The sequence below is a fragment of the Bos javanicus genome, chromosome 12 (genome assembly GCF_032452875.1).
Source record: "Bos javanicus breed banteng chromosome 12, ARS-OSU_banteng_1.0, whole genome shotgun sequence".
NCBI lineage: Eukaryota > Metazoa > Chordata > Mammalia > Artiodactyla > Bovidae > Bos > Bos javanicus.
This window is the reverse complement of record NC_083879.1, coordinates 46,532,193-46,553,504: the sequence shown is the minus strand read 5'-3', so window position 1 is coordinate 46,553,504 and position 21,312 is coordinate 46,532,193. Positions and strand designations below refer to the sequence as shown.

Here is a 21,312-nt window from a genome sequence, read left to right as displayed (position 1 = left end):
TTCAAAGACAATACGTCGCCTGAGAAATTCTTGTGTGCTGACAGCTCTCCAACAGTGTTGTCACAGCAGGAAGACATCAGTTGAAGAAACAGATAGTGACCTCAAAAAAAGTCTGGTCAGCAGTGTGGACAGGGTTTCACAAGATTATAAATCACCCCAGGGTCACTCTGTTCCCACCATAAAGAGAGCATGGTCGTTTTATTGTAATCTAATAAGAGATGGGAGCAAAGGACAGCTCCAGTGTGTGTTTGCAAAAAAAAAAAAAAAAAAAAATTCTTGATTACAGTTTCAAAACTATACAGTTTCCCTCCTATTGAAGTGCAGATTATAGGGGTTAAGGCCATGTTAGTATTGGATTACCTTTTATAGCTGTATGTTATCCTCCAGTTCATGAATCAGAAAGTACTTAAATTAAACTGAACATTTGGGAGTAATCCCAGTATGCAGCAGGGTGATACAAAATTAATCATGATTTGGTGATTATTAAGCCTTTCATTGGAAGGGGGTCTTTCACAGAATCAGAATAGTAAATCTCCAGTGGGTATATATATATATATAAATATGAAAAAATGTGTATAACAAGTTACATTAGTATTGGTTTCATGCGGAAATGATTTAATAGAAGAAAACATGCCTTTATATAAAACTGTGTAAAAGAGATACAAACATTAAGTCTGGAATAAATCACTAGCAGATTTGACTGTTTCTCGTATTCTTACTATTTATAATACTAACTTGTATTTGCAAGTTTGCATATTTATTTTTATATGCTTTTAAACTAAATGAGTACTAAATATTTTAAACAATCTATTCTGACATGCGTGAAGCTAATAATTTCATCTTTAAAATATTTAGGAATCAGAAAATCATTCTAATTAGATTAAGGGTTACTGAGGAAATGGTAGCCGTAAATCTGAAGGAAAACTCCAGCTTTGATGACATTTAAAAACGGACATGCCTCTTCCTTTACCCTAACTGCACTTGATGTGGTGAAAAGAAGGCTTTAACTTTAGTCAGTCATTTTATCATTTATACTTAAGCTTCGTCTTCAGCACTATTTGATCTATATATATTTCTGGGACATAATCAGACGTCTTACCATTTAAATGGATTTTATTACCTAACTTATCGCCTTTGCTTTGTCAGTTCGTTCCTCTGGAACCATGCTGACATCTAGAGATAACTCCTATCAGTCTTAGGCTATTGACTGAATTTTGATTGTGAAGAAGCCATCACTTAGAGTAGAGAAAAACAGAGTGAAGTGTTATTGCTGAGGATATATTTTATGCTACGGGTCCAAAACCCAAAGGTAAATAAGATGGGTCTGTAACTCTTCATTTTTTATTAGGTATGAGATGGACTCTGCAGGCTGTGTTTGTTCCGTTTTCCCTGTAGAAGTCACAGACCCCATGGTTTTTCTCTCATTTACTTTCTTGAGCAGAGATGAATGTGAAAGGGAATACAGACTCTCGAAGGATATTAGACCGGTCGGTTAAACATAGTGGGTCTTTAATTCATCTCAGTTTATTTTCCAGTTGTCAATTTCTCTTTGCTTCTTCCTCATTTATATATGCTTAAGTAGGTGAGGAGGCAGATTTCAACTGTGTCTCTTTGCCTAGTAATTTCTCCAGTGCTGCTAAAAAGTGCTATTCCATGAACTGGAAACTGGAAATGATCAATATCCAGGTAAGTTCCTTTACTTTCTGAATATAGACAATACTACTTTTGAGACTTTCACAGCCTTCTTTGACCCAAAGAACAAAAGCTCTGAATGTCATTGCTAATCCACCAGGACAATAGTAACCAAATCCTTTCTAACTTATTCTAGCTTTTACTATGTCTCCCAATGACTGCAATAAGAATTTTGCATATAGAAGTAAGATATATTGATGTCAATATCTCAGACCTCTTCTGAATCTGTAATGTTGCAGATGAGTTTCTTATACAGTTTCTTTTCGCTATTTCTAATAGTAATGATAGTAACAATCTAAATGAATATTTTAAATATATGGTGATTTTAGGAGAGTAAGCTAGTTTGAGTTCCTATATGTAGAAGACAGAAATCCTTCTCTATTTCTGCACTCTCCCTAGCTAAAGCTTATAAATTAATTTACAGCAACCCCTACACTGAAATTTCTCATACAACTAAGGCTTGCACATAGTCAGCTCTTTTACATATGTATTTTTTCTCCGTAATCTTTATTGCTAGATGGTCTCAAATAGAATGTAAGTGCAAATGCCAACATGTATTTTTGTTAGTGCCACTGAATAGACTGGTTGAGGTAGAAAAACAAATGTACTTACTTTGATTTATCACTTGTGACATTAGCATGTACCATACTGCTCTCTGGGAAACAAAATGGTTGCACCTGAGGACAGTGATATAAACACTACTTTGATTATTTGAAACAAACCATTAGGCTTTGATGAAAGAACTATTACCATGGTGAATCCTGTACAGGGAGAGAGTGCTTGGGTATAATGGATGAGCAGCCTGCAATTACTTGTTTAGAATTTAAAGAAGTCAGAGCTTAGTTTTTTTAGGAGGGAATAGATACATAAAGCGAATTGAATTTTATTTGAATTTATATGGTAGAATTTTTACAGCTAATACATCCTTAGTTGCAGTAACTGTCTCATCTGTAAAATCAAATTAATTCAAATTAGATAAAAGTATTCTAATGCCAAATTAATTGTGTTTTTAAATGAAGTCTAAAATTATTGTATTGCCTCTTTCAAAGAGAATTTCTTACATGAAATTTTGTTAATTTCCACCTAGACACTAAAAGATGTTTCCTTTTACTTACAGTTTTAAAGGTACGTACAGACACAAAAACACACACAAAATTAAACCTCGTTATGAATTGAATGTCTATTTATCTTATATTATTTATAGATAGAGACTTTACATAATTAAAACACACAGACACACACACACATAATATGTATGTATTTTCAATTACCCATGTACTAAAATTCCCCACTACATAAAAATTTTATTTCAAAGTCATAAGCTAAAATATTTAAGTTCCTGAGAAGGGTAACTCTTTTAACTTTCTAGCATCACTGCATTACTGTGTATTTAATGTCAGATTAGACAATTTTATTTAATATTGAGAACAGACTTCAGGGAACAGGATTTAAGTAAGTTTATGTGGGAGGGAAGTATGGAAGATGACCATGGCAGGAGAGGACAAGTGGATACAAGAATATTAGCAATACCTTTAACGGGTGGAAGGTTTGGGACCCCAGAGTTGAGTCAAAAGACTGAAGATTTTAGATCTTGGAGGGTCGAAGACAGAGGTGAGCAAGAGTGGGTGGTTCAAGGATGAGCCAACTCAAAAGAAGGACTTTCTGGCTGAGCGGGCAGGATAAAACCACACAGGACCACACAATGAAGAACCCAGTCTTTTGCCCAATCTGGCATGAGCCTGCTCTAAAATCTCATAACTCACCTCTGTGAACAGTGACAAGTATTTTCCACAGTTTCTTATTCAAATAATTTACTTTTTTGTAGATGCACATTAGGCTTACTGATATTGAATATATAATTTGATGCTCTACATTATGATTTGTCATTTTAAAAGTACAAAAGTTTAAAAAGATGCTTTTAAGATATTATGTTGATTAGCCTGCCCTCCATTTGGAGGTAGATGCCATGGGTACAATTAGCTTCATTTGCTCATGAGGAAATGTGGATTTCTCAGGGGCGAAAGAACTTGCTCAAGGATGGTGAGCTGAAGAGAGAGAAGCAGAACCTGGATTTTATCTCTGGTGTGCCTTCCGTTAACTTGTAATGCAGCTTTCCATTTTTGAAAGATTGTGGTTTCCTGATTCAAAGGGTTTAAGTCTTCATCAGAAGAGTTTAGCACAGAAAACAATGCCAAGAAAACTTCCCTGTGTGATTTTCTTTGCTGTGTATTTATGTCTCCTTTTGGAGTAAATTTTATTTGTAGAAGAGAGGAAAGATGACTTCTGTTTCATGGCATTAAAGACTACCAACTCATGTTGCAGTTATGGACACGTCACCTGAATCTACACACCTATATTACAGAATTCTTTTCTTCCTAACTCAGTTAATGAAAGGCTATCAGAAGAATTATAAATTTACAAATAAACTCAGGTGATTATGAAATGATTTTATGAGATTAATGGCACTGTTCTTTGTTTCTGTCCACTCCATAGTGCAATTGCTCTAAACTTCAGTTGCTAGTTTTCAAAAAAAAAAGCAGAGACAATTGTCTGGGAAAAGAATTTCCTGTTTAAATTGTGCCTTAAAATCAAGGAAGTTGGAAACCTTAATCAGCTATATATTTATGACTTTTTTCTCTATTTTTCCCCTCTACTTCAGCTGGCATGCAAGTCTAAAGTTTTATTATCATTGACATAAATTAAATTGTAAATGTTGAAAGGGCACTATCCTACTGAAGGTGAATCCAATGTTTTCATAAACGGAATAAGAATCGTTCTATCAATGACCTTATTCTTCTGTAGAACGTTGACAATCCTTTGATGCCATCCTCACTCTTTTGCTGTCAGCTTCATTCTTTGCGCCTGCTGGTGCTTCTGCTATTATGGAATCGTTTCCTGGTTGAATGAATATTTTCTCAAATTTGGAACATAGTACACAATCCAAAGATGCCTTACCAATTAAGTTGCACATTTATTTTGTTTTTAACCAGCCTGGCATTGAAGGCTGTATTCTTCAAATTAATGAAGCTTGGGTTGTAATGATTCCTTTTAGGTTCCTAAAGCCAATGCGTTATAACAGGGGTGATCTAGTTTGTAAGGGCCCTGTAAGTCTATAGGCTCCAGATTCAGCCTTGCCTACAACCCTGAGACCATGATTATAACGTAACCTCCCATAGATACTGGCAAGTTGGAGCTATTCAAGCAGTTTAGAGGCATAAAAGTGGATTTGTGCTCTGGAGTTTGGAATCTAAGCCTGCACCAAGTTTTTCCTCTTCTGCTCTGTTTCTTGATTTTCAACCAAAAATCATTTTAAATTTAGATGATAAAAGGAGGCCCAGCATGTTAGAATCTATTGTGCCAAGTTAATTCAGTCATTTCCGATTCTCTGCACGACCCTGTCCATGAGTCTCCAGGCAAGAATACTGGAGTGGGTTGCCATGCCCTCCTGCAGGGAATGTTCCCTACCCAGGGATTGAACTCATATCTTTTATCTCCTGCCCTAGAGCTACCTGGGAAGCCCTTAGAACCCATTATCATGATAATAATCCCATTCTCATGGATGTCATTAATCACTGTCCTAGTGAAAGTTGAATGTCCTATGGGAACTCTGTGGATTTAACTGAAAAGCATTCAGAAGACTCAGGTTCAAAGTTTGTGCTGCTTCTCTGCTTGAACCTATGGTTAATAGAATCCAAACAATGAGTCCTCACTGAGTAGTCAACAAACATTTATGAGTGTCTTCTTGATTAGGCACCCTTCTGTGTGCTGGAGATAAAATGATAAAGCCCTGGTTTCTGTCCTCAGGGGTCTACTACAAAATGTGTGGATGTATGCTTAGTCCTGTCTGACTCTTTGTGACGCTATGGACTGTAGCTCACCAGGTTCCTCTGTCCATGGGATTCTCCAGGCAAGAATCCTGAAATGGGTTGTTATTTCCTCCTCCAGAGTATCTTTCCAACCCAGGGATCAAACCTGGGTCTCCTGCATTGGCAGATGGATACCTTTACCACTGAGCCACCTGGGAAGCCTACTACAGAATATAGATATAGACATATAAATATGTAGGTAAAATAGGTGTATATAATATATATTTTATAGAATAAACCATATTTTATTTTTAGTAGCTTTATTGAGGTCAACTGATATAAAATCTGCACACATGTAATGAACATAATTTGTTGTAAGGTGTCAATTATGCAAGATAAATGTGTTCTAGAGATATGCTGTACACCTATAGTTAATAATGTTCTATTGTGCACAGAAAATTTGTTGTGAGTAGATCTGATGTTGTGTTCTAACCATAATTTATTTTACTTGCATCTTCGTGAACACAAAATTACACATGAATGTGGTAGCAGAGGAAAGGTGCCAGTAGAAATCTCTGTGGCGTGGCATGAACAAGTGTGAAAATGGGACGGCAGGCAGGTTATAGATGCTTCTGGATGAGGTGATATCTGAACTGAGTGTCAAAGGAGGACTAAAAGGAGGGCAGACATCTGAGCATAGGAGAGAGAATTAGCACAAGCTTGCAGATAAGGAGCAGTTTGCATTGTAGATAGAGGAGAAGGAGAAAATTCTTGATATGTGGTAACAGTCCAGATTAAAGAAGCTTTTTTTCAATTTTTTCCTGGACTGATGAAATTTAGAATCATTAAAAACAAAACCCTAAAACTAGTGTTTATCTAAAAAAGCAACATACCCTACACAATCAAGATTGGGGAAAGATATAAGTTGACAATGTGCTTTGTATTGATGTGTATACCCTATATGCAACATTATCTTGTTGCTATAGGAAAATTTCTTTCTTTTTATATGAAGCAGTCAAATTGACATTTCAATACACGTTTTAGCTTCCACTTTTTAAGATGCAGAATGTGGAATCTAGATGGATATGCCAAAGGCAGAGGACTTGGAGTGTTAATTCTTTACATCGCTTTAGTTTCACATGTGCATGGATATAGCTGTTTGAGCTGTTGCCAGAAGTCAGACCAGGGGCTTCAGGAAGCTTTTCCATATATCAGCTGTTTCCCAGAGGTAAAGTGTTACAGCACATAATAACATTCTTGAAATATAAAGGCAAGTTGTCTTTATTTTTAGGTGTCAGTCAGATATATATTGAATAGATGTGTATCCATACAAAAACTTGTATGAAACTGTCTATAACAGTCAAAATAAGGGAACGACCCAAATGTCCATCAACTGATGCATAAATAAAATGTGGCTGCTGCTGCTAAGTCGCTTCAGTCGTGTCTGACTCTGTGCGACCCTATAGATGGCAGCCAATGTGGCATATCCATACAATGAGCTTCCCTGGTGGCTCAGAGGGTAAAGTGTCTGCCTGTAATGTGGGAGACCTGGATTTGATCCCCAGGTTGGGAAGATCCCCTGGAGAAGGAAATGGCAACCCACTCCAGTGCTCTTGCCTGGAAATTCCATGGACAGATGAGCCTGGTAACTACAGTCCATGGGATGGCAAAGAGTCACACATGACTGAGCAACTTCACCTCTCATGTATACTATTCAGCATTAATAGGAAATGAAGTGCAGATGCATGCTACAACATGGATAAACCTTGAAAACATTATGATAAGTGAAAGGAGCCAGTCACAAAAGACCACATGCTATGTGATTCCATTTGTAGAAATTGACCAGAATAGGCAAAATTACAGGGACCTAAAGTAGATTAGTGGTTGCCTAGGGCTACAGAATAGAGTGGAGAATGACTGCTAATGGGTATGGGATTTCTTTTAGAGGGGATAAATATATTCTAAAATTAGATTGTGGTGATGCTGCACATCTCTGTAAATACACTAAAATCATGAATTGCACACTTTGAATGGATAAATGTATAGTATGTGAGTTATTTCTCCATAAAGCTATGAAAAAAAGAGTGATGTATTGAATAGCTTGGATAAGAAGATGAGATAAATAATGCAAAAGTATCAACTGTGCCAATGTTTCTCCTTTATCATCTTGAATAAAATATAGAGACTAAATTAGTAAATAAAAGAACAAACTAAATGGGAAACACATGATTAATAACACTATTAAGGGCATCTTTTTCATTGTTTCATTTCAATTTTTTAACCTTTAATCCATCAATTTGGGTGAGATATGAAAATTAATAAATTAATAGCTCTCTTACCTCCCCAACCAATCAGTTATACATTTCCCATGTCTTCCTCCTGTGAGAGTAACTTTAATTTAAGGCTTGATTATTTGGAACATTCTTTGAATTTAATAGTATGTTTTCCTTCAATTATTAAAATAAATTTTAAGCAACAGTATTAAAATTCCCATGTTTACAAATGCAAAAAATAATGAGAACTTCAGCCCTAAATTGATGGAGGAAATGAATGTTTTTGTGTAGAGCCTCTGTTTTATTGACTTTATGATAGAAAATACACATGCATTTTAGGGCAGATTCTCCCATTGTGTAAACTACTCCCTGGGAGTAAGTAAGAAATTATATTAACTCTTTTGATGAAATAGTAATTGAAATAATACCCTGGTGACTTAGAGTTATTTTCTAAAGTTGCTGAAAAAACTAAATGGAGAATTACAGTTCAGCAAAAAGCAACACAGGCATGGCTTACCTTGCCCACTTGTTTCTTTTACTTCTCTCTCTCCTTCTCTCCCTCCTTCTCTCCCTCCCCTCACCTCTTGTTCTCCCATTTATTTGTTTCCCATTTCTCATGAACATATTTACTAAGACCGTGCCACATGATGAGTGCATACTACTCTTAATGGCAAGAGTTTCACTTCTCATTAGCTTTTTTAATTTCACTTTTCATTACTTAGTATATTTTTGTTGCTTTCATACATTCAGATATTGATTGTTCACAGAGTCTTAGGAAAATTCCTCTCCTCTTTCCCTAATTTTAGTAAATCAACTTGCTGTAGGAAGTGGTTTGCATCATTTTATTCTTTTACTTTCTGAGTCATTGTGTGATCTTAGGTATATAACTTTCTGAGTCCCAGCTGACTCATCTTAACAATAACTAATATGCAATATTCATGATTATTATGCAGATAAACCTTAATGATCACATCTTTATTTTTAAATCTTGGCTTTTGTAGACAGTAAATGACAACTCTTTATTGAAGATTCTTTATATATATAATACGACACTAGGTAATAATAGTTTCATAGAAGAAATGTGTTACAGTCTCAGACAAACTTTTAGAAACACATTTATTCCTCTGATTTTTTTACTTAGAATAATATAATTTTATTACTTCTTTTATTACATGCATGGGGCAGTGGGGTAAAGAGATTTTGAGCTATTCCATATGGAAAAAATTAGTATAATTTCTCCTTGATATTCAATGAAATATTGGAATTTACAGAGAAAATTTTGGCAAATTTTGGTTGTAATTCCTGGCAAATAGTTACTCTTCTATTTTGAGTGGGAGACATGTATTTCAGTAATTGTGCATAATTTTTTTTTCTTTTTTTGCAGAAAGCATCAGTCTCCAGATGAAAACCTTTTAAACTCATGCCATTTATCCTCCGTTTGTTGATGAATTTGAAACTCTTTCATATGATTTGCAGAGTGATTATCTTATAACTATGTTGGCATGGCAAGCATTTTGGTTTTGTCAAGTTTATAATGACTTGGCTTGAATGCCATTTTAAGCAATCAAGATACAAATAAGTTTAATCTACAATCGCTTTCTTACAGCTCTAAGTTTAAAGCTACCTTTGGCTATTTGTGATATAATACGTTAAATGACTTTCTCAGCTGTTTCATATTTTAGATACAAATTTAACTTCAGTAGTATTTCATTATATGACCGTTTTGATTATAATACCAGAAATAAAAGAAAATGTATTTCTCAGCGCATCAGTGAAAAAGTTTAAATAAGTTAATCACATGTCTTTATGAGGCCTTTCATTTCATAGCCCGATAGCTCTCTCCAGTTCCATTGTCACTTTTTAGTATCATTATGTGCATGCATCTAGAAACGGGAGGTTCAGCTAAGAGATGAAGGCCTTTTAATTTCTGATTTGAACACATTGACCCTTTCTTTTGTCTTAATAAGTAGAATAACTCTGATTGCTGAATTTTTTAAAATGGAAACATGGGACTGAATAATTTTGCCGTCTTATCTTTATAGCCTGCAAAAAAAGGGCATTTCGAGGCAAGTGATGCTTTTGTCTATTATACTTGTGAATAGAATAGGGAAATAAAGCATTTCTTGAATAGTTTATTTTTCTTGTTTATAAAGTTAATGATATTCTGCTTTGCAGAAAATTATGAGTCAAAACATGCCACCATCTTTGTGGAGGTAGCTGTGCTATTATTTAGGATATAGGCCCCTATGTAGATTTTTTGTAATTATAAAACTGCAAGTTCAAATATGTAAAAAATGCATCTATTTTTATTCTTTATGCATAATATATTATTTTCAAGTTACGATTTGGCTTCTTTTCTCTTTTATAGAGCTATTATTAACAGTGAAAATAAGTTTTTATGTATTTCATTTATTTCTTTCTCTCTTTCCTTTGAAATCATACAAGTGGACTATTAGCCACTTATTCCAACATGGAGACTTTGAAATAATAGTACATCTTAACCTTACTCTTAAATTGTGGTGTCTAAAGTGACAGGTTAATTTCAAATTCAGTTTTGATTGAGCATATGCCACTTTTTACATGTTTTGCATAACTAAAATAGAGCTATCTTTAGAAATCCTTGTATTAGGGAAATGAACCAAAGCAGGTTTTCTTCAGTAAATGCCTTTTCAGATTCATTGCAACTTTTTGGAAACATGCAGTATGTTAGACATACTGAAGAAATATAAGGGGTGTGAGAGAATAGTACCAAGTGAAGATAAACACACTTTTCCCTCATTTAAGCTCTCCATTAGAAAGGGCTTGAAAAAAATAAAGATGTTCTTAGTCTTAATTTTCCTGTTTCAAAGGTCATTGTGGCAATATTAATCCAGGTAACATTCTACAAGATGCAATTTTGGTCCTCTGTGGGTTCATAAAGGAACTGTTCACTGCACATAGAGTGAAATAATTCCCATTTCTTTTCAATGCATGGTATCAGTTTAACATAGGCTATTTTCATAAATGATGCTAAAAAATTCTAAGCACATTTAAGATTGGATATCACTGAATTATATGTATGTGTGTGCATGTGTGTGTGGTGTGTATGTGATTTTACTGGTTTATATTTTAAGAGAGAAGAAAAGAGGTATATGATATTCCACTTGTTTAACAGTTTCCAAAAGGAATTTACTAATCAATACCGTGGGAAGGATACTGTGAATATCCTAAATGCTTTAAATCACAGGGGGATGCTTGGACGGAAGAACAAAACTAAGAATGATATCTTACTGTAACTTAAAACAGTAGTCATACTTATCATCCAAGTTCATAGATCCAAATAAGAAATATTTTAATAGGCATTTCCACCTGCAGAAATATTTTAAGTTGAAATTAAAGGCTGAATATTGTGGGGAAAGAGAATGCAAATAATTTAGAAGACAGTTTAATGAACAGGCTATTTGATACTTAACATCTCAGAATAGCCATGATGAGAAAGGACCTCAAAATTATCTACAGTTTCCCTCAATTTATAGATGAGGGACTGAGTCTCACAGACAGACTTCATGATCCAAAAAGAAAGACTATTATGTTGAAGTCATGGATGGAAGTGGAGGATAGCAGTAGAGAAAGAGGAAGATCTATTGTAATAAATAGACAATTTCATAATCATTGTGATGCTCTCTTCTTTATTATAAGAATTCCATCAGAAAGGGGAATAGAAGCTAATGATATGATTCACTTCACAATAAATTTTGAGACTTTAAAAATAGGCAGTAATTAGAAACTGCCAAATGTGCGGAAAAAAGACATAATCGTAGATGAAGTATAGCTTGCTATGGATGATGTGAGAGTTGAAAGATTGACTTGGTAGCCCGTACTGCCATCTTCAAAAACAGCTTTGCAGACTATGTGGCAGAATTGGATAAAAGATTCATGGAAAATCAGTATTTAATCTTAAATATGATTTTTTGGTCATCCCTGACCATCTCCTTTGTTTCCTGTCTCACAGAGAAATATTGAGGTTATACATAGGGAGTTTGTTTGACTTTTATAGCAAAGAAAATTAGGTAAGTTTCAGGTGTAATGGTTATTGTATCTTGTGAATTACATCATGGCGTAACCTCTCGACTCCTTGGAGCCTTCAAATGTAATCTTATTCTGGCTTCAGAATTGAAAACAAAACAAAACAAAAGGTATTTTGTTTTAGAGAAATACCTTTCTCTAAGGTATTTTTCTTTTCCTTTCTTTTGTCTCACATTTTTGTTGTTTCTTTTGATTTTGGCTTTGTAGGCTGTCTTTAATGGGCATGAAATTCTATTTCATTGTTTAGCATAAAAATTTATAAAGTAGAATTCAAGTCAATATGAAGATAGGATTTTGATGGCAAAGTGGTGGACATTTTACTGAATTGAATTCTTAAAATTTCAAAGTGTGCCAATAACCTCTAGGAACTTATATATTATATATGATATATGTACCCTCCTATGTGGGAAAAAGCTGTTTGTTACTAGATAGACAGGCAGTGAGTATTAGTAGAGTATGTGGATAGAATAAGTTATTTTTAAATTCTAGTAAAATAGAAATTGTGAGTGCATGCTAAATCATTTCTGTCATGTCTGACTCTTTGCAGTCCTATGGACTATAGCCTGCCAGGCTCCTCTGTCCATGGGAGTCTCCAGCAAGAATACTGGAGTGGGTTGCCACACTCTCCTCCAGGGGATCTTCCCAACCCAGGGATCAACCCACATCTCTTATGTCTCCTACATTGGCAGGTAGGTTCTTTACCACTAGCACCACCTGGGAGCTCAAAATAGAAAAGAGTTAAGACTAAATCATTTAAAAGGAACTAAACTGCATAAAAGGATTAATCTACTGAAGTCCCCATTCACATATTAGAGAAGTGGGCGATCTCTTGAATGGGGCCAGCACTTCTGTAGTTTGATTAGCACTCTGGAAAGATATATCTTCTACTCTGTTCTCTTATGAACTTTTCCAGAGCTTGTTTTGGCTTTTTCAGGCTGTGTCTTCATAAGCAGACAGATTTGGCCACTTTGAAGCACAGCTATCAGCTCTCAGGATCTTATGGGTCTGTGTTATAGTCTAAAACTCTGCTGTTAGATTGGCAAGGTTCATACTTTGGATTTCTTTCATTTGAGACCTGATTGATGGTGTCATGAGATCATCAGAAGAGAAGTATGAAACAACTCTCTCCTTCTCATTTTTGTTTTCCCATTCACTTGTTCCATCTGAACATGATTGCCCTGCAACCATTGTCAAACAGTTTATAGAGGACAGTTGATGTCTGTCTTTTCTTCATAGAGATCATACGAGGAAAGGGATCAATATAAAACAACATTTCTACTGCTCTTTCTACATTCAAGTACGAGTTTACAACTGTATGTTACTCTACTTGTGATTTTAATTGTTTTGCATTTCCAAACATATATTGATATTTTAATTTGATGTATAGAGTTCTGTTTTTTATCCCTAGTTTAATGTATTCATATGAAGTGAAGTCATCAAGAGAGTTTTATATGAGACTTAAAAGTGAAAACTTCAAAACTTTAACGCATTCCTTAGCACTAGGACTAAAATCTAAGCATCCTATCACAACCCAGAAGCCCTGATCAAAGCTTCAACTACATTCTCTAGCATTTTAGAGAATTAAAAGAGGTCTTTCATAAGCAGCCAAATCCACTCTGTCACAGGAAGCTAGCGCAACTGACTGTGTGAAGAAAAGCTTGCCTCTTCTTGGCTGGATGTTAAGGTAAGGGAGTGGTGACAGGCACCGGGGCTTCCTTGAAGACCCCTTGGCAGGCCCATATACCTCTCTGACAATGTTGTACATCCAATTTCCATCCACAGAAATTCTACCCCTTAGTATCTTCCTGTGACTAATCTCAGTCTTACCCGCTGGGTGTCCATTTAATGAACTGAGTCATTTCTGATTCATTTTAACATTGCCCACATCTTTTCATCCCTGACACTTTTTGTCATGCTATGTTAATGTTGTGTCAATATCTAAAAGCATCTTTTTCTTTTTCTTAGTTTTGTTTTCTCCTCATTAGTACGTAAATTCTTCTAAACAGGGATTTGTTTTTTCACTGTTGGATTCTTAGTGCTGAGAATAGCACCTGGCACTTTGTAAGGAATCAATTAATGTTTTTTAAATGAATAATGAAACAATCTTTACACTGTAATTTGTTCTTATTCTCTCAGTAGTAGAGAAGTTTGTGCATTTATTATTTTTGGTGGTGGATGGAGAGAAAGGATCAGTTCTTAATGAATTTTTGTATCCACTACAGAAGTACCTAATGATACTTGTGACCACGAAAAAGGCTTTTAGCTAGAGGTTGCCAATCTCAAGGCAGAACCACATAAAATAAAAAGAGAGAGGGTGCCATGACACCCTGTTAAGCTCTGTGCTGGATATTTTCCATGTGCCCCTTCAGAACCACACTACATCCTTCACTACTTGGCCCTGTGCTCCGGGAGCTGGGTTTTTATGGACTGTCTTTTTCAGTCTCTCTTGCCCTCTGGCTTCTGGATGTGTTCAGCCAATGGGAAGTGCCAGTTGGAGATTTGGATAAGAGAATGGGGTCAGGGCATTTATTTCCCTTTCTTGCTTCCTGCTGCCTTAATGAGGGATGGCTTTACCTCTCCTCTAATATCCGCAATCCCTGCAGAGCAGCTCTCTCTGGTTGCAGTAACCATTCCACTTTCTTGTACTTCTACATTTTTCACACCTGGCAGTCCTGGGGTACCACACCATCCCTTATTGTTTTATGTCACCTCTGCTGACACTTTTGAAAATACTCCCTACACTGTGTAACTCTTCTCTGTTACAACATTTGAATGTACCATGTCTGTGCTGAGATCCTGATGGATACAAGTCCTTTCCTGGGAGTTTTGCAATTAGAGGAGATATATTTAAAAACCTACAATGAGAACCTAAAAGGAAAATATGCCTTAAGGCTTAGTGCTGGTTTAAGAGACAGGATGGCGTACAAGTGAAAAGTAGATTTCTTTTTTGTCCAAACTACAAAGGAGCATTCACAGTCAACAAATAAATTTGATTTCTTTTGAATTTTTTGCTAATGGGAAGGTGAAAATATTCTGTTTGGAAATATATTGGTGAATATTAAGTAGTACTGATGCGTAACTAGGAGATTGTACTGTGGCTGGGCAAGAGCAGAGACAAGGTGACTAGATAGGATGTACTGATCCTGGAAGAGACCAGAAATGGTAGTAGCTCGATAGGGGTCACAGCCTTGGAGATGGGGATATCAACACCTTATGGTGACTTCCCACTACAACCAAAGTATTGGGTTGGCAAAACATTCATCTGGGTGTTTCTGTAAGATGTTATGGAAAAATGTGAATGAATGTTTTGGCCAACCCAATAAATCCCAACTGTTTGTTTGAACTTTCACACTTTGCAATAAGACAGACTTGGCCTTCATCTCCTTCTCCAACCTCACCCACAATAATCTAGCTACACCCAGAACAACCTTCTCTTTGGTCTTGTATTCACCAAACTCACTCCTAGGTCAGTGTGTTTTTCATTATTTCAGTCTTCACTTGAATTGTCTCTGTTGCACAGAGTGTGCCTTTGCAGACAACCCTAGTTGAGACACACTCACACCCATTTGTTCTCTATTGGACACCTTATGTTATCTTCATTGTAGATATGTTTGTTTCATTTGCTTATTTCCTATCTCCAAGCTATCTACTTTCTTGAGGGGAGGATTCTTTTGAACTAGTTTAATTTCCAATAGAAGTACAAATTGAACTACAAATGTAATGTAAAATTTCTTATAACCATCTCTAAAAGAATTAAAGGAAACAGGTGAAAATAAGTTTAATAATATATTGTATTTTGTTAATATGTCCCAAATATAATTTCAACATGTAGTCAACATACAAAGCATATAAAAATTGTTAATTATATATTTTATATTTGTCTTTATACAAAGTCTCAGAAATCAGGTTCATGCCCATCCAGACTAGTCACATTTCAAGTGCTCAGTACTGACTCGTGTTGCTAGTGGTTGCTATACTGTTCATCTCAGGGTCAGTTCCCTGGTGGGAACTAGCAGAACGAACACCTGGAGGAATGCTTGCCATATTGTAAGAGACCAATAAGTATTCAATAACTGGTTTACCAACTGACAGAATTATATGCACTTAGACATTTCAGTGTAATGGAGCTATCACAGTGGCAAAGAGAACCCAAGTGTTGTACTAGAAACAGCACTCTTAGGCAAATTATAATCCTGGGATATAGTGTAAAGTTTGCCCATAACTCCATGAATTGGACCATTCCACTTATCTGGGTCATGGTTTGTCTCATCAAAAGAGCAGAAATGTTGGATTAGATGATCTTCAATGTTCTTTCCAGTTTTAGCATTATATATTGAAGATTTCCCTCTCAATTTATTTTTCTACACATATCACAAACTTGCCTTTGTCCAATTTACAATCCAGGCAAAAGTGAGACATGCCACTGAATCTTGTAAAAGTAATGTTTAATTATGTCTATCATTCATACAAGATAGTGCATTTTCCAAAACAGTAGTGTCTGCATTGTTATTACATTATTAATTTACGAATATAGATATTTTTAGTTGTGTATTTTCTTCCTGATTTATCAGTTATTTTCTAACTTTTAATTAGTTTTAAGACAATCTTTTCTCTTTTGGAGGGGGTTAATCAGAGTTTACTTCAAAACCTAATAAAAATGTTAACTTTTCCTTATGTTGACAGAGCATATAATTCATGGTTATGCATCTTTAGTATTCAGTATTATACCTTTAATGTGAAGTTTTCTTATATCATTTATTAAGTTTTATTCACTTGGGGAAATATCAAAACATTTTCCTAAGATCTACTTGAAAACTGACTCAAATCAGTGTTCCAAAAGGCAGTTAGTTTTTTTTTTTTATTACTCTATACTTTAATACATTTTGCATTTAAATTCTGATATATCTAGTTGTGTTTCCTTTTATAAATGGCTATCAATGTTATTACCACTTTGTTTAAAAATGTTTTATTTCACAGACTTGAGTTTGTATGTGAGAAAAGGATGGTTCACCAGTTCACCAAGTTAAGAAACAGTGTTATTTTAGGCAATGGTAATACTGATTAACATTTTGCGTTGAAGGCTGGCTCTCTCTCCACTACTTCCCGTTGTTTTAGAGGCACATGAATACTTACAAACCCACACCTAGAAAACAGTCTGTGGTCGTTTTTACTTGGACAGTCTTGCTCCAAGGAATATTTGGACATTAGCATAAAGGTTGCACATGTTATACAAAGTGTAATTAAAGAAGCTTTGATCCCCAAATGTCAACTAGCTTGCTAAGTGTCATAACAAAGTGTCAAGCATCTGGTATACAGTTAATTTGTAGTCATTAACTCCATATTGTTGATGTGACAGTTTGTTAGCAAAGCAAGCTTGACAGTTGCATTTTGTTCTTGATTGACGTCTACAGACCTCCCCACCCGTTTAGTTTACATTCCTGTTGAGGTTTCCTCAGGTTGCATTTTTGCTGCTTAATTTCCCCCAACTTATTAGTTGAAATACTGGTAAACTTTTAAAAGCATTTGCTATGTTATTACAGAAATTTCTCCTCTACAATGTTCTAAATTTATAATGCTGGAGATAAAGAAATGCTCGATGATTTTTACTTCAAACCTAGAGATCTGTTTCAAATAATATGGCAACCTCTGCATTATTCTGATGCATAATTGTCACAAATAACATATTTATAATATGACAATTGCTATGGCAATTAATCTAGTCAGCACTAATTTCTTGTATAGTTACATTAATATTTCTACTTTTCAAAGACTCAGAAAACAGATAACAGGATACTTCATCATATTCTTAATTGCATTGATTTAATCCAAAGAGTCTATTACAATCTAATTTCAGTCCTTTAATGTTTTTAAATTTTACTCATATTGAATTATATGCAACTTGTTTGATGCCAGGTTTTTACCAGTTATTAATAGAATCCCACTTTAAAATGTTTTGTAAGACACTTCACTTCTTACTCTCATGTATTCTATTCTTATATCAATCCTGCATTCATATATGTAGGGTATTATATTAGTGAATTATGTGAAGTAAGAATCTAATACATTTTTATAATATACTATAATTATTATCATCATAGTATGCGGATTGACAGAAATAATTTAATTCCTGAAGTTTGGGTTGGTTGTGTAGCTGAGCCAAATATGTAATTCATAAACCAACAAAGTTGTGGTGACAATCAGAATGTTTAATTCACTAAAGATCACTTTTTTACTGCCTTTTTGGAAAAAAAATTAGACTTTATGGACAAACACAATGACGTTGACAGATGGAAAGATTTTAGATTTATATCCAGTTCATCTAGTTTATTTTCTCCTAGCAGATAAGGCCATTGTTAATTCATTTGTCGACAGACTCCTAATCCTTTTATTTTATCACTTGTATTAATTGTATCTTTTGCCCTCAAATAACATAAGAATACAACATCCCAGTACAGAGGGCCCCTAGCGTAGTGCCTGACATCTGAAGTCCTTCATTTTGTCCCTAACTTGCTATATCACCTTGGATAGATATTTTCATATTTAAACTTCATGTTTCTTGATCTGTAAAGTGAAATCACTGAACTAGAGCATCACTTATGTTTCTTCTAACTCTAAAAATTATAAATTCACATGTCATATTATACCATGATTAGGAAAGGGCCATCCATTTAAGTATTCATATGGTGTGCCTCAGGGCTTCCCAGTGGTGCTAAGGGTAAAGAAACCACATGCCAGTGCAGGAGGCATAAAAGACTTGGTTTCAATACCTGGGTCAGGAAGATCCTCTAGAGGAAGGCACTTCAACACACTCCAGTATTCTTGCTTGGAGAATCCCATGGACCTAGGAGGCTGGCAGGGCCATAGGGTTGCGCAGAGTTGGATATGACTGAAACAACTTAGCGCACACACACACATGCATGGTGTGCCTCTAGACCTTGTGTTTTGACAGTTGTATATTTTCCCCTACCTGAATTTTTCCCCACTTCACCAGTCTGTTAGACTACTTGGAGGAGAACTAAAATGGGATTATGTTGCAGTTTTGCTCTTTAACCTGTTGCATGGTATGGTTTCTTCCCTTTCTCAGTTGTACTCTTTGAGTTGCAACAGGAGTCAATTCTTCTTTAGAATTTAGACAGGAAATCTCATTGATGGAAAGTAAGAAGATATCTGTGGATGGAGATAAGAACAAGGGTCTGGAGAGTTGTGGGACTGCAGCTTGACTGTGATCTCTTGGGTCTGACACACTTGGTTGACTGTTGTCTTCTTTGCATGCTATGACCTTAGGCAAGTAACTCAACTCATAGGATTCTTATTTCTTTGTCTTAAGTATATCTGCCTTGTAGAATTTTGTGATATTAAATGATATTGATTTTGGGTAAATCATCTGATCCTCAGTAGGTGCTCTATAAATAGTAGTCCTTCTTACTAACTTAGTAAATATAGATTATGTTCAACTTCAGCTCATTTTCTCTTTCTCTGTGAAAGAAAAGAAGTAAAACCCATTTTGTAGGACTAGCATTAATGTGAAGATTGAGTGCAATTCCTGGAACATATTAGGTACTTAGTACATATTTTAATGTATAAAGTCCAGTGTCTTTGTTTGAAAATTCTGTTTAAGAAACTAGACAACATTTTCGAAGAAGTGTTAATAACACCTACCAGGGAGAAGTTTGACTGGCAGTAATCGTATGAAGTATTAGCTATGAGTTTTCACACCTAACAAAAGTAGGATAGGACAGATCAAGCTATTTGGGACTGGTGGATGTTGGTGTTATTTGGCAGTTATGTGGAATCATGATTGGAGCACCATAATGTGATTTCACTGGGTAATAACTCAATGACGATTTAGGTGATGTAGACCACGGCATTATAAATTTGGTCATGATGAGGGAATAAGCATTTTCCAGTTGTCTTTGTGTGTGTGGCCCATGGCTTTAGCCTCTTCTTATTAAGAGAAACCCCCCTCTGTATTTGAATGTCCAACTCTTTGTGACCCCATGGACTATATAGTCCATGGAATTCCCCAGGCCAGAGTACTGGGGTGGGTAGCCTTTCCTTTCTCCAGGGGATCTTCCTAACCCAAGGATGGAACCCAGGTCTCCTACATTGCAGGCAGATTCTTTACCATCTGAGGCACCAGGAAGCTGTTACCTAATTTATTTTATTATGTACAGGATGACACCATCTTGATGACACTAAGCATCACTGACTTGTCTTCTAATACTGATCAGAGTGCATGAGTTTTGGATTAAGGTAACATTTTCAATCTAATCTCATCAAGATAAGAATGTGCTTTGTAAAGTTAAAAAAAAAAAAGACAAAAGATCTCAAAAAGAGTGGAAAGTGATTAAGTATAATCAAAACTGTCTTTAAATGTGTAAAGGTATTCTCTAGGTCTGGGTTTTTTAAGAAAGACAACAAACAGACATGAAAATGTGGCATCAGAATGTACTATGCTGATATATTCTGTGAGAGAAGCAAGTGGAAACCAAGGATCATGAATAGTTCAATTTATATCCTTAAGAGTGGAAACACTCATTTTTTTATTACAGTGCATATAAAATTAGAGCTCTTTGCCTAATATTTAAATATATATTCCTTGAGTTTAATCCACTGTGAAATATATCAATAAATCATAAATCCAGAGTAAAAATAAAATACGTGGAAGGCCACTGTGATCTTTGAAACTAGTACTGGGAGCACAATTTTTAACAGTTGTAGGTCAACTTAATTTGTGAGTCAATTTCTAAAAGATTTTAAGTACATGAAAGGGAATTTACATATGTAAATTTGTAGAGAAGGAGGAGAGATAGAGGAAAATGCTATTCAGTTCATCATCTTTAACTTAAAAATAATTAAGATCAACTTGTAATGAAGGAATCAATTTTAAAATATCTTTCAATAACAGATATAGATTTCTACTTTCCAACAATAATTTTAATGAATATTAACTTATTTGTTCTTCATATGAAGATACTATTAACCTTATTTTACAGAAGTACAAACTGAGATTCAGGGGATAATGCCAAGAGATGGTTCAAATGCCTCCATGTTACTTGTTCTCTTCAGGCTACATGCAAGATGGTCGGTAAAATCACAAAGGGAAAACATGAGGGATATTGCTGGCTTGATCTGCTCCAAATCTAAGTACACTCAGTGATTTTTCCAAGATTTTTCTCTATGGTTTCTTGATGTTAAATTAGATACTCTCAAAGATGTCAGAGTTTGAATAAGTGCATATTCGGTCATGTCTCATTGTCATTCCATGGACTGTAGCCCACCAGGGTCCTCTGTCCATGGGATTTCCCAGGCAAGAATACTGAAGTGGGTTGCCATTACCTTCTCCAGGGGGTCTTCCCTACCCAAGGATCGAACCCGTATCTCTTGTGTCCCCTGCACTGGCAGGCACTTTACCTGGTAAGCCCTAAAGATGTCAGAGGTTAAATAATTAAATGGTGAACTAGTGGGTTTTGGAG

The 21,312-nt window shown here is 35.3% G+C and overlaps 1 protein-coding gene across 3 annotated transcripts in view; it reads left to right on the top strand.

The window, feature by feature from the left end:
* The window catches only part of DACH1 (dachshund family transcription factor 1), a 475,499-nt gene that overhangs the window by 35,444 nt on the left and 418,743 nt on the right, over window positions 1–21,312 (top strand). The window lies entirely within an intron of this gene.